The sequence below is a fragment of the Ambystoma mexicanum genome, chromosome 2q (genome assembly GCF_040938575.1).
Source record: "Ambystoma mexicanum isolate Mex_15411 chromosome 2q, UKY_AmexF1_1, whole genome shotgun sequence".
Taxonomy (NCBI): domain Eukaryota; kingdom Metazoa; phylum Chordata; class Amphibia; order Caudata; family Ambystomatidae; genus Ambystoma; species Ambystoma mexicanum.
The window spans coordinates 322,112,915-322,130,505 of record NC_090924.1 but is presented as its reverse complement, the minus strand read 5'-3'; positions in this window follow the sequence as shown (position 1 = coordinate 322,130,505).

Sequence of the window (17,591 nt, the reverse complement as noted above, 5' to 3'; positions counted from 1 at the left end):
ATGGCTCTCATATAGGGCTTAGGTTGAGCATCTTCCTGAGTGGCTGGATTGGTCACATGATCATTATGAGCATGCCTATTCATTGGGATGCCCAGTAGTTTTCACACTTGTGGGAAACCTTCTGGAATCTCTTTCCAGAATGTTCTGCCCTGTAGATGGCCTGCAACTGCTGCGCTCTCTCCCTGCCTACTGCAATATCATTCCCTCCCATAATGTTTGTTTTAGCTCTCCCCTCGTCAGCATATTAGTCTGTATGTTGTGGCCTTCTTTTGAGTGTTGGGGAGACTGATAAACTATTTCTCCTGCATGTGCTTTGATGTAAGTGTTTCTTCCCTTTATTTCACTAAAGGGAGTGGCAGCAGAGGAGGCTGTCTCCTTGATTGCAGCTGTGAGGGAGACACAAACTATCTTCTCCCCAGTGTTCCTGGCAGTGTTGGAAAGTGTGCAATTGCTGCACGGGTGAGTGATACACTTCTCTCTGTTCCTGCCCCTCTGCGTAGTAAACAGGCAAGGGCTGTGGGTTCCCTTACCTTTCAATGCATGCATGCAGATATTCCAGGGTGTTCTTACCCATGTGCCCATGATTGCCTCACTGATTGCGCCTGTTTATTGAGGATGCAGAATAAATTAAGCAAAATCCACTGTAATCAACGCCTTTCTGTGGAAACAGAATTCTGGAACCTGCTGGCATTACGATTTCCTGCACAGATGCTGATGGGAATCAGAATTGCCAGATGAGGAAAAAAAGTGGGAAGACAAGGAGGGTGTAAGTGAGGGCACAAACTCCAATCAGAGAGACATGTAGGCTTCACCCAGTAAAGTGCATGGCAGAGTAAGTGGGGACACCAGGGGCCGAGGTGACTGGGCAAGGGATCTGCATGGATTTGGTTTGGGGCAATTTTCATTACTTACGCTAACGCCTGCTACGTCACTGACTTGGCAAGGCTGACAGAGAAAATATCAACAGGAGAGTGTGGTTTTACTCTGTTGGTTTAAGTGTGCGACACTGGAGGGAAAAAAAGACTTAGGCTGGCCGGCTGTGTCTGGATCTTTCTAGAAGCATAGCTGCCAAGTTTCCCAGTTCCATGCAGAATCTTTGAGTCAGTTCTGTGTTTTTTCCACACTGCATGCTGGGTCTTGTAGGCCCACCCATGCAATGGGAAAAACGAAACTACAAGTACAAAGCAGGTGTCACGCATGGAACTTGGAAACCTGGCAGGGAAGTAGAAGTTGAAAACCAGGAAGCAGAATCAGTTAAATCCATGTCATTTTTTGTTTGTTGCCAGGCCAAAGGCTCAGAAGAGAAGCCGATTGGGAATCATAAACTCATGAGTCACTGGGTTTCAGTGTTTGAATGTTTGATCATCTGCAACTCTGTGGGCCATCCGCATACTTGCCAACCCTACTGATTTAGGCAGTAGGCTACTGCTTTTTAAGCAGTCCTACCACCTTCAGATTTGGGTGACAGATCCTACTGCTTTTTACAGTGGCAGTATTTTATGTGACTCTAAGGCAATTAATCTGTCTGTGCTGTGGGCGGGTAAGTGATACATTTGACTGATGGGCTCAGATCAATCCACTGACCTGACAGCTACATGACTCTGCCCTGCACTCTTGCAGGGACAGACCTAAGGTGAACCACAAGTGAAGGCAAGTGGCAGTGCGTACCACCATCACACAGCATCTGCCTACCAGACTGAGGAGGGTATCAGTCTCCATGTTGTTCAGTGTTCAACCTACACTGCAGGAACAAATGTGTACTGCCCGGGCTGCTTCTAGAGAGCAGTGGCGAGCTTTGTGTACCAGCTCTGTGTGATTATTTTCTGTGAAGTTAGGTAATTGGTAAATTAACACCAAATTCAATCACAATTATACGTTTTAAACATTTGAGCATCTTTCCATGTTGTGCTTTTGATGGGTTGTGCATTTTAGAATGCTCCACTGGTGCCAACAATGTATGTTTTGTAATTTCCTGTGATGCCATTGTTATGCTAAGTATTATTTTTGAAACTTGAAAAATCCCACATCTTTTTGGTCACGGAATGTTGGCAAGTATGCATCCGCATTCCACTCGTCTCAGTGCTCAGAACGACCTCATGCGACGGGGCACGCACAGCACGCCGGCAATGCATTCCAGGTGGTGGAAATTCCCGGCTGACTGACAGGGCTGGCCACACCTGCAGATAGCAGCTCTGACATTTCTGTCTAGATATGTGTGTACAATACTAAGCGTTGCAATCCGGTTGTTAACGTCTGTAGATTATTAAGGAAGGAAAACTCCGAAAACTAGTGCGTGAATTGGCCTCTAATCATTTTTTTGCAGTAAATCCCAGACTTCATTCAGCCCCGACCTCTGTACTGGTCGCACCTACTCACCAACGTCTGCTGAAAGGTATACAACAGACTTTTGTGTAGGGGCAGGGCACTATTTTTTTATAACTTGAACTTGGGCCGGGTGGGAAGTCCCATGCACAACAGACGTGTGTGGAATTGGTCAGGTGTTGACAGTCTGTTTTGAACTGGGTAAAGAAGAGGGGCGTTTCTTTGTGATTTCAGTAGGGGGGGGGTGGTGGGAGACGGCAGATATGTTTTGGATCAGGATGACTGGAGCACCAGGGGTCCTATAGATTGGTGTAAGCAGAGCCGCCTGAGGCATGGGCAGTCTGGGCTGTGGCCCATGGCCCTGCTGTCAGAAGCTGTCAGAGGGGGCCCCGGCGGCACCAGTGCCTGCCTCAGCGCTACCAAGAATATTGTTTTGGTCTGACGCCCTTTCATCACCAGGCTTTCTAATGCCTGCCTTTTAAACGTAGAAACAATAACGAAAAAGTTAATCACATTTTTAATGGGGTGGGAAAGGCCAAATAAAGGATTGAAGGGGGCGGGAATAGTAAAAAAATAGTTGCGGGAGGTGGCATTGGAGGGGACCCCCCAAAAAAGTGATGACATTTTCCATTATTTTTTCTATGTTTAAAAGGCAGGTTTAGAAAGGGGCCGTGCGGCTTCCATGTACTAAGCTTGCGTGAGGCCACAGTGTTGCCCCCCAACCTCCTGTGAGTCAGTCTCTAGACACCAGCACCCGCTCCCCCAGCGGTCCATCAGACACTGCAGGCCCCTTACTGACTACTTTTCACTTTCCTTCTTCAAGCAGAGCATTGAAAATGGGAGCGATTTAGAAGTGATACCCCATTTAAGAGACCACAGTTTTGCAGGAGATCTATGTCACGTTCCTGTGTTAAGAAATGCAAGGCAACAGCATTTTCGTTCTGAAAGCACACACAAAGCACCAGTTAACTGCCTAAATCTACGCTCTCATCCAGGTCAGTTAAAATATATCACACAAAACAGTTTTAAATTAGCTTCATTATTTTCAGATGCTCATGTTTAATGCACCTAAAAGCGTTTATTTTTGGTAGAATGTGATATTTTCATCACATCATACGTGAACCCTGCATTTGTCAAACACTGAAACACAAATGGGTAACCTTTTTACACATTGCATGTTGTTTTGCATCTTGAAAATACAAAGGCCATTTGTTTGCCTTTTGCTGAATTGCATTCTGGTATTTGTAGTCTCCCAGTCAAGATGGGAGAAAAATGCCACAATTGAACACTTTTTGCTTAATATAGTTCTGTCAGTGTTGCCTCTTACAGGCCAGGAAAGGAGGACGCGCACACGGAGGTAACTGGAACAACAACTTTATTCCTTCTCCGTAACATCAATACTGGTGCCTACCGCGCCTTACCCAGAAAACCCTTTTTCTCCCTCGGTCCCCGTAACATGGCTCCGCCTCCACAACAGTGGGGGCCGCACTCCTTAACCCGTGAGTGCTTGGCAACATCACCCCCGAACAATATATTCAAACATCGAAATCAACATTCTTCAACAAGTCTCATAGGTTTCCTTACAACTCTCCGTGGTCTCTCATCTTGGTCACCTGGCTCTTGCAGTTCCGTGGTTCTCACTTCCCAGCTTGTCCCTCCTGGGTTTCCTCCCGGAGGGATCCACAGGTCATCCCGCGACTGTCGCGGTTCTGGAGAGGTCGGCCGCTGGAGCGTTTCCATTCCCTCTCGTCTGATGTAGTATCTGAATTGTTGACAGTTCCTGGTGACAGCTCTGCTCTGATCCTCGGCCGTCACCATCGTGCCTTTCACTGCGGTTACCCTCATGGGGCTTGGAGCAAACCGCAGATCTGTCTTCCTGGGCGTTGGTTGCTGGACGAGTACTTCGTCCCCTATGTGGAAATCTTGTATCACCGCATGGCGGCGAGCATCTGTCTCTCGTCTTGCTCTCTCTTTGGCTTCCGCGTCCCTTCGGAGTACGTCCATGTCAGGCAGCTCCTCATCGGACAGATTGCGCGGTATGCGGGTTCGCACTTTGTAGCGAAGCATTAGCTCGGCAGGTGTCTTGTTGGTGGCTTCATGAGGAGTGTTTCTGTAGTCCCGTAGGAGTCGGCACAGTGCCTGGTGCGGATCGACTGCTTCTACTCTGGCTCTTTGTCTTGTCTTCTTGATCGACGCCATGAAGCGTTCAGCCATCCCATTCGCTTGTGGGTGGCGAGGAGTTATCTTCATGTGTTCAAACCCTAGGTGTTCCGCTAGTGTTCCAAACTCATATCCACTGAACGGGGGTCCGTTGTCAGATTTGACTATTTTGGGGATCCCCCACTCGCTGAATACCTCCTCTATTGCTGCTGCTACTTGAGGAAATGCGGTGGTGGTGACTGTTTTGACGATCGGGAATCGTGAATGTTCGTCTATTAGGAGCAGGAAGTAGTCACCCGCCTCCGTGGGCCCATAGAAGTCCATGGCTACACGCTCCCACGGCCGATCGGGTATCTGTGTGTGTTGGAGCGGGGGTGGATGTTCCGCAGGAGCCGTGCACTGGCAGGCATGGCAGTTCTTCACCCATTCTTCTACTGCCGCGTCTAGAAACGGGAACCAGACATGGCACCTCAGCTGTCTTTTGGTGTTCTCCGCTCTCTATGTCCCTCGTGGGCCGTACTGACTACTTCGTTCCTGAGCGTGGCGGGGATGACAATCCTGCACCCTCTGAGGAGGATGTCGTTGTCCTTGACGGCCAGTTCGCTATGTACCCTGTCCAGCCTTTCAATTTCCTGTCTGCACACCCCTGGGTGTGCCAGCATTGCTCTGTGATGATCCCTCCATTTGTTGGTCAATGTGAGGCTGATGGCAAGTGCCGTGGTGGGGTCAGCCGCTGATGCGGCGGCAACTCTCTCCAGGGACAGCGCCAGTTGTAGCGAGTTGGACGCTATGTATTGTACATAGGCGATGTCTCCCTTCCGGGTCAGTGGGGCCCCAACTGGGTGTCGTGACAGATAGTCAGCGGGGTTGAGGTCACCCCCGGGTCGATGCAGGATGTCATAGTCATATTCTTGTAAGCGGATTCCCCACCGCTCGATTCTAGGGGGCATCTTGGTGTGCGGGTTGCCAAAAAGCGATAACAAGGCCTGGTGGTCCGTGATTAAAGTGAACTTTTTCCCAATGACGAAGTCATGGAAATGTTCGCACGCCCAGACGGCAGCTAGACTCTCCTTCTCCGCCTGGGAGTAAGCCAGTTCCGGGGTGGACAGGGCCCTGCTCGCATAGGCGACCACATGTCTCGGGTGGACATCCGCGCCGCTGGTTTGGGCTAAGATGGCACCAAGGCCCACCGGGCTTGCGTCCACCACTATTTCAGTGTGCCATGAAGGATTGAAATATGCCAGGCGGTGTGCTTCCATCAGGGCACGCTTGATGTCAGAGAATGCCTGGTGGCACGCAGGGGTCCACTCGAACACAGTTTCTTTTTGGAGAAGCTTCCTTAGTGGGTCGGTAAGGGACGCATAGGGCCTCATTACGAATCAGGCGTTAAGGGGTTAACGGCGCCGTAAACGGCGCCGACCCTTAACGCCTGATTCCGAGGTCCCTTTGCGCCATGGTGAGTTTAACGCCTGCTTTTTGCAGGCGTTAAAATCCATGGCGCTAAGGGACCATGGTGCTAATTACGCCACCGTAATTTACGGTGGCGTAATTAGTGCCTTCCCCACTCCCATTATGCCCTATGGGGCAAAAATGGGAATGGGGAAGGGTAAAATGGGAAATGGGGATTTACCGCCCCACTCACCTTGGAATGAACGGTAACTTACCGCCTGGGTCGTATTGAGGCCCATAGTGTGGTATGTACCTCGCACAGTAGCCAGCCATGCCGAGAAATGAGCGAACGTCTGCAACCTGCCGCGGTTCACCCAAGTTGGTGATTGTGTCAACCTTGTCAGGATCCGGCATCATCCCTTCGCTGGAAAAGATGTGTCCAAAAAATGTCAGCTTTGTCTTGCTGAAACGGCACTTGGCAATATTGAGAGTGAGGCCCGCTTCCTGGAGTGCTGCACACGCGGCGAGTAGGGCTTTGTCATGAGACTCTTTTGATGATCCAAAGCCGAGGATGTCGTCACTGTAGTTCAGTGTGCCCTTGATGGGTCTGATCACCTGCCGAATGGCCTCCTGAAAGATTTCCGCGGCTGATGAGATCCCGAAGTTCAAACGTCGATACCTGTAGAGACCGTTGTGAGTCGCAAACGTCGTGATGGGTCTGGATTCCGGATGTAGCTCCAGCTGATGGTATCCTTGGTTGAGGTCGAGTTTGGAGAACATCCGTGCGCTGTTCAGTTGCACGATCATGTCCTCAATGCACGGTCCCGGATGCCTCTCGCGCTGAATAGCAGTGTTTGCCACCCTCATGTCCACGCACAAACGGATCTTTCCTCCCTCCTTGGGTACGACCACGAGTGGGGATACCCATGGTGTCGGACCTGTGGCTGGTTCGATGATGCCATCGGACAGCAGTTGTTGGAGTGCGTCTGATACTGCCGCTGGCAGGTGAAAACCTACTCTCCGGGGATGTTGCGGTACCGGCCTCACCGATGAGTCAATGTGGAGTCGGATGGGAGGGGCCTTGAGTTTGCCCAGCCCCGTGCAAAGGTTGGGGAAATCCCTTGTGATGTCAAGCTGTGTGACCAGGTTTTGCGACTGGTAGCATGCTATGGTGCTAACTTTGTCTCTCATGTTTGTGCTCTCGGAGGTCGCTGTGATGGAGTCTCCCGGCCTCACGTGTATTTCAATCAACCCCAGGCGGGATGCCGTGTGGTAGCTGAGTAGGCATCGGCTTCTGGCAAGTGACCGGATAATGTGTATTGTTGTGTCGACTTTCCGGCCATTCAGGAGGAGGCGTTGTGTGAAACATCCTACCGTCGGTAGGGGGGTGGTAGCTCCCCACTGAAATATCCTTGAGCGAGATTGTTCGAGTGCCGGTGGGTTCGGTAGTTTGGCATAGTCCTGCTCGCCCATTATGTTGACAGTAGCGCCTGAGTCAATCATGAATTGAAATTGGCTGTTTCCCATTTTGATGGGGATTTTGGGGGCTTCTCTGGCCTCTTCAGTGTCAAGTATGAGATTTACAAACTCGTCCTGGTCATATGGGTCATATGGCATGTCGTATGCGGCTCCCTGCTCATCCCGGTAGAGAGTCTCAGGCCTGTATTCCTCTGGTGGATGGTCATATTCGTCCATGAAATATTTGGTCCGATCAGCCTGCTCTGGCTGTAGTGGGTACCCCTGCGTTTGGTATTCGTCGATGGCCCTGACATATCGCCTCTGTCCCTGGCCTTGTTGGTAGTATCTGGGTTGGATATATTGTGGAGGTGGCGGACGGAAGAATGGCCTGACAGGCGTTTGGGGCCTCGCCGGGGGAAATGGTATGCCTTCTCGGCACACCGAGTGAAAATGTCCTTCTCTTCCACAGTTCGTGCACCGTTGTGATAAGGCTGGGCATGAGCCTGCATGTGGAAAGGACATCCCACAACAATAGCACTGTCTCTGTTGGCGAGGAGCTTGGATGGTTTGAGTTCTGTATGATTGTGACCCTCTGTCACCTGGACGAGATGGCTGTATGGTTGCGACCAGTTCCGCTGTGTCTTGCTTGGGGTTGCTCGGATTGCCCATGGATGTAGCTTGGGCATCAACCCTCTTGTGTATGCGAGCGAGCTCGCTCACTTCCTGGATGGTGAGGGGTTTCTTCAGGAGCTGTTTTTTGAGAGCAGGGGATAGGCAGCCTTCAATGACCCTCAATCTTATAGCTTCATCCAACGAGAATGCGTCGAATTGGCAGTTTGCGCCTTTTACTCTCAGGCGGGTTATGAATTCGTCGACTGTCTCTTGTGGCATTTGGGTGCACTTGTTGAATAGGTAACGTTCATAGTCACGATTAACTTCTATGATGAGAAGTCTATCTAGAGCCTTGATCAAATCCTTGAAAGTGTTCTGTTCAGCTGCAGGGATGGTCTTGACCACAGTCTTTATCTCACCCCCTACCAGATTGAGGAAGATGTCCCTTATATTGGGGGAATTACCATCACCAGACCCCCTCACGTAATGCTGGAAATCTTCCATCCAGTCAGTCCATCTGGGCCCCTTCGTGGCTTGTAGAGTCATGGTGAAAGGCGGGGGTAGTCGCAGCTGAATCGGCTGTACAATATGAGCTGGTGTAGGTGACCCAGGTTTGGACCCTGAGGTGGAGCCCGATCTGCTCATGATGCCAGAATGTGGGGACCCGTGGGTGTGTGCTCGGCCCTTGCGGATGCTTTGGTTAGGCTGGCTGTGCGTCACCCACCTGGGAGGTCAGATGCCACAGATGGGCATGCAGCGTCACAGACGTTGTAGGGAGGGATGGCACTCAGCACTGCTGGGGTTTCGCGGCGAACACTGGCGGTATGAGGACAATGCCAAACGTCTTTGTTGGGCCGCTGGAGGGCGTGGGAAGGCTCGCCGGCACGTGATGTAGGGGGGGCCACAGCGGATGGCCAGGGCCCAGCTGCACACTCCCTGGTGTACTCGTTGCCACGTGGGGACCAGGCGGACTGCCAGGGTCCAAAGTCGTGCCTCCCGATGCAGTGCAGGAGAGAGAGAGAGAAAACGCAGCGTGTTCATATGTGGCCAGCAGCTGCCGCCCGTGTAGGAGGTGGAGGGGCGGGAGGAGGCCCAGTCGCAGCCGGAGCGAGGAACTGGCGGATTGCCAACAGGGACGGCCTCGAACGCGCACGCAGCGCGGAAGTGGCAGAAAGCCACGGAGGAACGGCGGACTGCCGAAAGGAGGACTCCGTGGGCGCACGGAAATGGCCTCGTCGCCAGTGTTGCCTCTTACAGGCCAGGAAAGGAGGACGCGCACACGGAGGTAACTGGAACAACTTCTTTATTCCTTCTCCGTAAAATCAATACTGGCGCCTACCGCGCCTTACCCAGAAAACCCTTTTTCTCCCTCGGTCCCCGTAACATGGCTCTGCCTCCACACCGGTGGGGGCCGCACTCCTTAACCCGTGAGTGCTTGGCAACAGTCAGGGTGAATATATTTGACTGGGTACCTTTCTACGGTATGTGTACTTTTCAAGTCATCTTCATAAAGAAGTAGAGGTAGTGTTGAAACGAGACATGGGTTTGAGGAGGTGAAATGATGAGATGCATAGGCCTTAATGTGACATTTCAGCCTCATAATTCTAATTCCCCTAGAGGAATTGCAGTTTATGAAAACAATAAGCAAACTAAGATTTAATAAACCTATATTTGTTTTCACAGTATACTTTTGTTGAACTTTAAATTACCGCATGAAACCATACTCAAGTGGTACATAGGAGTGCAGCCCGCACCGCTGGCTTCACAGCCAAGGTCTTTCTTTTGCTAGCTTACAGAAGCAGTCAACCACAACCATGACACATGTATTGACTTTAGAGCGGGGTAGTTCGATGATAAAGGCTGTCACTATAGTGTGCCAGGGGTACAGTAGCAGTTTTGGGGAAGTCAACAGTCCAACCGGTCTGCAATGTGTGCTTTTGGCTTAGGCACAAAGTGGACAAGAGCTTACATATAAACGGACTTGACAGACACATCTGGCAACCAAAATTGTCTGAGGCTATAACGCTGCAGCTGAATTGATAACCAAAGTCTTACCTTGGAGTCATGGAAACCAGACAGTATCAAGATTTGGAGGTCGGTGTGGGCATATACAGCTGTCCTTGGTGGCTCAGTATTGGTATCGGATATCAGGGTTTTGCAGGAGAGAGGTGGCTGCTGGATCTGTGGCTGTTCCTTCATGAATGTGCAGAAGACACGGTTGTACCAAATTAAGAAAGTGTTTGGAGGGGGTAATGGGAATAGGTTCAGTTCCTTCCCTAGTGCTGCTGTCCAAGGAGCAAGTTAGGGCATCATCTTTTATGTTTGCCCACTTGGGATGTAAGTAATAACACAATAATATTGTGAAAAGAAAAAGACCCATCTCGATTGACGACTGTTTTTGTATTGGAGTGACCAAATACATTGAAGTATTCTGTGATCCATGTGTACAGTGACAGGGAAGGGTCCCCCTTGAAGGTTATGTTGTAAAGACTGGACCCCCATGTTGGAGATTATCCTGAAGGGAACAGTCCACTTGTCTGCCAAAGCTCAAGGCTTGGTGGGCTCCATCACAAGGATCTTCTGGCCAGGAGTCCAGTGCACCTACAAGGCTTTAAAGCCATGTCAGTACTTGTTCAGTTCTTGGCTGGTCTTGAGATTTACTAATACTTGGCTCATCATCTGTGCCATCCTCCTCTTGAGGCCTAATCAATAGTCTCCCACTTGCTTGGCAAGGCCTGGAGGTGTGACTTCCAAGCCTTCTCTAACTAAGGCAAGGGGCTCTCTCAGTGCATGATCAAAGAGGAGCTGAAGGTGCTGAAACCAACACCCATCTGAGGCACGTCTCTGTAGGCAAACAGCACGCATGGTAATAGGAGGTCCCTTTTTCTCCTTAGTGGCTCTACCAAAGCACCCAACATGCCTTTGAAGGTTTTGTTAAATCTCTCAACAAGACCATGTGTCTGGGAGTGGTAGTATGTAGGGGACGTATAGGTTACATTCCTATAATAGAATGAAGTTGGATCCCCTTTTTAGACTACCTATTCAGGGAAACCAACTCAGGTAAGAATGCACAGGAGAGCCCTGGCAAACTCCTTGGCCGTTATGGTCCGAAAAGGTATAGCCTCAGGGTACCTGGTGACATGATCAACCAGTACCTGTTAAACGAGTCTTCACGAGATCGCTGGTTACCTTTTCTTCCTTGAGCCCGTGGGGTTGAGGTTGCCAGTCTGTCGGAGTATCTCTTGCCGATGAATGAGTAGCGCGAGGAATCAGCCCAATACCCTCCTGACGATATATAACAGGATGGCACTGAACCAACTCCCAACGCCACGGGTGGCACTTCTCCGTATTTACGTGGCGTCGGGACAGTGTTTCCACTGGCAGAGAAGGCTTAATGAGGACACCGGTAATGGTGGAAGCTGAACTCCGGAACATCCAAGAGGGTAGCAAGGCACAGGTATTGGCAGGGCACAAGACAGGTAAAGGAGGAAGGTCTGCAAGGACCAACAGAACAGACAAGGGAATCCTACTATCCTGGGAGAAGCAAGGAACCAGGAACCCAGACAAGAACTCCCCTACCCTAACCCAGGAGGCAGGCAAGGACAAGGAAGGACTGGGAAGCAAGGGGTAGGAGGACTAAGGAGCAGGGAGAGGACAAGGAGGAAAGACTGGACTAGGCAGGATAAGGCAGAATAAGGAACTGGAGAGGCTGAACAAGGCAGGATTAGGCTTAGGAAGGAACTGGAGAGGCTGAGGCACGGACACCAGGGCTCCAGCAGCGCATACACAGTAACAACCGTGTTGAGACGCGTTGTCCCTGTGTATGCGGTGCTCTTTTAAAGCCCGGCACCAAAGCGAGGCTTGGAACGCATGTTCCGACACTGCGCATGCGCGGGAAGTCGGATACTGACGATCTGCGCATGCGCAGATCCTCGCAAGATGGCGGCGCCCACGGAGCCTATCCGGACCGCGGGCCGGCGTGGGGAAAGACGCCACCGCGGGTACAGCCTCCATGAAGGAGGAGACCGCTGCGGCCGTGGACCCGGGACCCCAGGACAAGTAAGTGGCGCCCGCGAGCGAGCGCGCGGCGTGACAGTACCAGGATAAACCTATGTACACCTGATGTAGGAGGATCTAACGGACCAACAATGTTGATGCCAACCCTTTCAAATGGTGTGCCAACCACTGGCAAAGGCTGCAGTGGGGCAAGGACACTGCCTCCAGTCTTGCCATACAACTAACAAGTGGGGCAGGTCTTGTAGAAGGCTTCCACATCCACTCCTATCTTGGGCCAGTAAAAGTGGGCTGAGAGCCTTTGCTTGGTCTTAATGCCAAGATGACCAGCTAGGGGTAAATCATGGGTGAACTGCAGAAGGAAGGACTTGTAGACTTTGGGTACAACCAACCTTTTAACTGCACCAGGTTCTGGCTCAGTGGGCTCACTATAAAGAGCTTGCTCTCCCAATACATCTTAAAAGACCTAAGCACTTCACCTTGTGCCTGGGCCTGGGACTGTTTCCTAAAACCCCTGAGAGAGTGGCCTTCTCTCTGACCCTTACAGAAATCCCCCCTACAGGACCCACCTTCAGCCAGCAGGCATCGAAGGTCAGGGTGATCCTCTGGGGTGAGTACCTCTCCCTGAAGAAGGTCCCTTGGCTCTTCTCCCTCAGGGGTTCAGTCTAGGCTCACCACTGGGCTGAGTCCATCAGGAGCTTGGACCACAGTGGGTGCTGCTAAAGCAGCATATAGGGAAGAGGCCCCTTCCCAGAAGTAGCCTTCTTACTCTTTCTTCGGGTTTCTGCTTTGGCTTGGGCAACTGACTATCTAGACCCTTTGTAGCCTGTGACGTAATGACTGCAGCAGTAGCCAGTGGTGTCCCATCAGAAACCAACCCCAACTTAGCTAGGTCATTTCCAACAGCACCTGGGCAGGCACATTGTCGTATACGATTACAGGCATTTTGGCAGTCTTGTCATCAATCTGGATGGTGACTAAGGCAATAGGGGCATGTTTGGGAGGCCCACCAGCTAACCTGGTGGTTCTCAGAGGAGCACCTACATAATCCTCTGGCCTGAGCAGGGTGTTGTCCATCACTGTCATGCTAGCCCCAGTGTCTCACAAACCAGTGCAAGACTGGTCATTAATGAGGACACTTCTCAGAAATCTCTGGGTATTCAGTGGGATATTATTCAGTACTTCTGAGTACTGATCCCAAGCTCCAAGAGAAATTAATGAACACTCAGCAGGAGCACCAAAGGTGATTCCCGGAGACGAGGTGAGGACAGTGGCCTCCACCTCAGGCATAGGGCAAGGGTAAGTCAGGCTAACAGCCTGGACTTCAAGTTCCTTACCATTACATTTGGGGTCAGCCTTCCTATTGTCCTGGGCCCCACACTCTCAACAAGTGCCAGGGGTGCAAGGAACTGGACTCGGACCACTGGGAGCCTGCTTTTGCAGCAGGAGAAACCACTACTCTTGTTCCCACCCCCCTGGGTCTTATCCCCACTAGATTTTGGACCTTAGGAGAGGGATGTTTTGGTTTATTCCGGTGTAGCTGCTTTCTGGACTCGTCAGGTTTCTAGAGGTCCCTTATTCTTTGTCCTTGTCCTTCCCACTGGGATATTTAAGGGGCACCCTGTGTGGGAACCATTTGTCAGCCAACTTGGCCAACTTGAAAGGTCCTGAAATGTTCTAGTCAGCAATGTACTGACACAGCTCTAGTGAACAAGCTTCAGAAAAATGTTAAAAAATCAAGAGGTGAGACAAGTCAACAAAAGATTTCACCTTGTATCCATCAATCCACCCCATCATGTTCATATGTGCAGCACTCACCCAATCAACCTGAGACATACTTTCCCTCTTCTTATGTTGCCTGAAACTCCTGATGTACTGGCCAGGTGTCTTGCCAAATTTGCCAATCAAAGCAGTGCTCCTTTCATACACTCATACTGGCCCCTTTCCTCCACACTCAGTTTCAGAATACAGTCATAACCAGTCTGAGGTACCCTACTCAACAAACACTTATCCATGATTTTGAGCAGAAGGATTGGGCTATCACAAGCCATTTCAAATGCCTCTAATCACTGGAGAATATCTGAACCGTCCACACACACACCCACCAAATCTTTCATGAATTTCGTAGCAGAAGAACTGACACTCTCAACTGGTGTAGCTGAAGTCCCCAACTTAGCTTTCTCCAGCTGGATTCATTGATGTCCAGTGTCTCTGTCTATAAGTATTACTTGTGACAATTTCTCATTTTTCAACTCAGCTTCTGTTGCCAACTTTTTGTACTGAAAAGCTATATTTTCTCTTTGTAGCTCCAATTTCAATAGTACAAGTTCAGAGCATCCCCCTAAAGAGCAATCTGGGCTTGGGAGCGGAAGTGGCAGGAGAGGTGGCAATTGTTGAGGTTGAATCTGTAGTATCTTCACGGGCAAGGTCCCCATTGGAATCTTCCCCCCTTCATCAGGAGTATCACAATATGATCGGTAATCCACAAGGGCAGCTATAAGCTCTGCCCTAGAATTATCCTCAAAGTCGAATTCTCTCTCTTCACAAGCACTCTGTAGAGCTCCTAAGCTCATTCTAGTCAATTTACATTAGCAATAGTTTCCATTGTTTGTAGTTATGTCTTTTAGTATATACCACCAACTTTCTAAGGGTAGATATTTTGTAAGTAGCGAGGTTAAACACTGGTTAAACACTGAGTACTAAAACCAGTGATCACACCGATGCCACCAGTGTAAAGACTGTAGGGGGTATCTGTACTTCTGCCCGCTATATGGTTGAAGTAGAGTCACACAGACCCCAGCCAAGGTTCTCTCATGGTAGCTATGGATGAGCAACCAAGGCTGAGACCAAAGGAGGTGATGCAGGCTGATCCTTAGGTACAGTAAATCCCCAAGCTCCCCACAATAGAATGTCCACACACTATGTAACACAGTTCTTTTATTAAAAGATAAACAGTCAGGTAGGTATATACAAATAAATAAGTGTAACGCTCACCTGGTATCCACGGGTACGTCACTCAGCCTGTTCTGACCTCTTACGACCTCAAACCCTTCCCTGGAGTCTACTCGACTGGAGACGGGGCCTGAAACACAGGATTGGTAGAGTTTAACTCCCTATTGTCTCTGTGTGCTTGAACCCCTTCTTCCTCGGGGTCCAACCCTTCCCTTTGATCCACAGCTCACCTTGTTTTCTTGGAAAGTGTGCTCTCCGTCCTGCTTTCAGCGCAGGGGCGCGTTGATTGATTCAGGCTAGTTGCTCCTAGTTACTTCACTGACAAGAGTCCGACAGGTAAGTATAATGAGTCTTTTGAACAGTTCTCTAACTTCGTTCCTTTCCTTCCTTAGATGATGGCCGGCGTCCGTGCTGCTGAGATGAGTAGCGCTGAGGGTGAGTGAGAGCCCGATGCGCGATGCGACCCTTTCGTATTTGTATTTAACTGAGTTCTTTTTCGGTGTCTTTTAGGTGCCGTAACATTTTCAGTGTGGATGCCGGTTATGAAGAAGAAATGCAGTGAGTAAGCACGGTATGCAGCGCCTCTAGATGTTTCCACGCTAACCTGGAGTGTCTTTTCCCTCTTGCAGATGGATGAGAAGTTCCGGAGACAGAGTTCCCCCAGAGCAGCTCGGATTCAGGTAAGCATTTGAAGCTCATACAGTCTTTAAAAATAAGCAAAGATTTGCTGAATGCTTACTAATGCCTTTTTTCTTTTCTTTTCCCTTTTCCTTAGGAAGCGGCGTGCCGGGATGGGAATGACACCGCCGAAGATGCAGAAGAAGCAATGAATGATGGGCAGAAGCGCCGCAAGGTAAGGCTGTTCCTAACGGTGTTCTTGTTCTTGCAGGAGCTGAGCGCAGAAGAAAGATGCAGGCCTACTGGAGACCGATCAGAACACGGTGAGTGTCACGCTGCAGGTGCAGAAAACACAAAGCATGTTTCTCAGCCTGGGCGTGGCTTAAATAGTCTCTGGGTATCCCAGGTGTCTCTGGGCTGAACCGCACCCAAAAGACTTGACTGCACATGCAGTTCTGGGAACCGAAATATGTGGGGGCATCCATCTTGTCCCCATCAATACACTACAAGTCCAATCCCCAATGTTATCCTATGGGAGTGAGTGAGTCTGGTGCCACAAGTGCCAATTCTGACTCCAAGTGGGTTTTTGGAGGTATGGAGAGGCCCTTGAGGGCCATATAGGTGATCGTGGCCTGGCTCCAGCCTGACATCTTGGAGGGCTGGGACATGAGGGGCAGGAATCATGACTATAAGACTTACTTTGTACTAGAAATCTAATCAGGTAACTTACCACATAAAACTGTATGTATTAGGTTATCACTGTTAACTTTTACTTGAGTTATAATGCACCAACTGCCGACAGTTACCTGGTAAACCAAAGGAGAACAGGATCCAAGACGAATCTGCGATCCCTGGATAAATCCTGAGGATGTAAGATGCTCTTCCTCAGTACCTTGGGTGCCTTGGAAGTCGTAGTGGCTGAGTTTCTCTGCTTTACTCAATGATGCCCCTCGAGGATGGATCCCCCTTGGAAGAAGAAGTTGCTGGGACGTTGGTGTCAAGCAGGAGAAGGCAACCAGGCAGTGTTAGAAAGGCAGCAATGCAGGTCCGTTGTGTTGGTCTCGGAAGTCTGCTTGCTATGGTGACTGTGGTTGTCCCACAAAGATAAAACGTTCTGTGGACCTCGACAAGGGTTGGATGAAAAGGATAAGTCCTTTGGTGGTTATTGATGACTTTCGGTGGCGATGGGTGCAGTGGTAGTAGGAGGTGTCGGGTTAGGTATTCTGCAGTTGGCTGTCTTAAGGTTCTTCGGTGCTACAGCAGCAGCATAGATGATAGGGTGGCTTCCGGCATCTTGGACTCAAGCACTGGACTGGACTGCGGATCCTCCCCAAGTGTGGACCCTCTGGACAAATTCTTCGCTGATTGGCGGCAGGAAACCCACCAGCTGGCACTCTGCAGGTGGTGACCCTGGATCTTCTCCGGCATGGAAAAGTGGACAGATGTCCTGGCTGCAGTGCCACTTGAAGATTTCTTGCCTTACTTGGAACTTTGGTAGCTCCGGGTGTCGGGCAGTGCTATGCTAGCGTACTCCCTCTCTCTGGTGATATACAGCAATTTGGCTTCCAGTGATCACAAACACTTCTCTGGACCCAGGGTGACACAGAAGGACTTCTTGGCTTTAAGATGCCCAGTTACTCCTCTTCTGGACGACCCATGAAGATCCCTTCTCTGGACAGCAGGCACACAGGGCAGGCTTCCAGGACACTTCGGGTGAAGAGCGGCAGTTGCATGATGTTCCAACATAACGACGGGAAGAGGTCACCTATCCAGGTCCTCTCTGGTTCAGTCCCTAAACTAGCAAAGCAGCCTTTGGATTTCTTGAAGAGTGGAAGCAGCAGCACGTATTCCTCCAGCTGCATTCCAGGATACAAGCTTCCTGACTTCAGCTTCTTGCTTTGGTTTCAACTTTCAGCTTCTGAGAAGGAGGTGAGTGAGGGGTCTCTTGTTATAAAAAAATATCTCCCCATGCCTTCAGCTGAGCTATGCATAGTCAGCCAATTACACACAGGGTGCTGCCTGCATGAATGCACTTATCAGGCTCACAGGCAGTCAGGTCATTCACC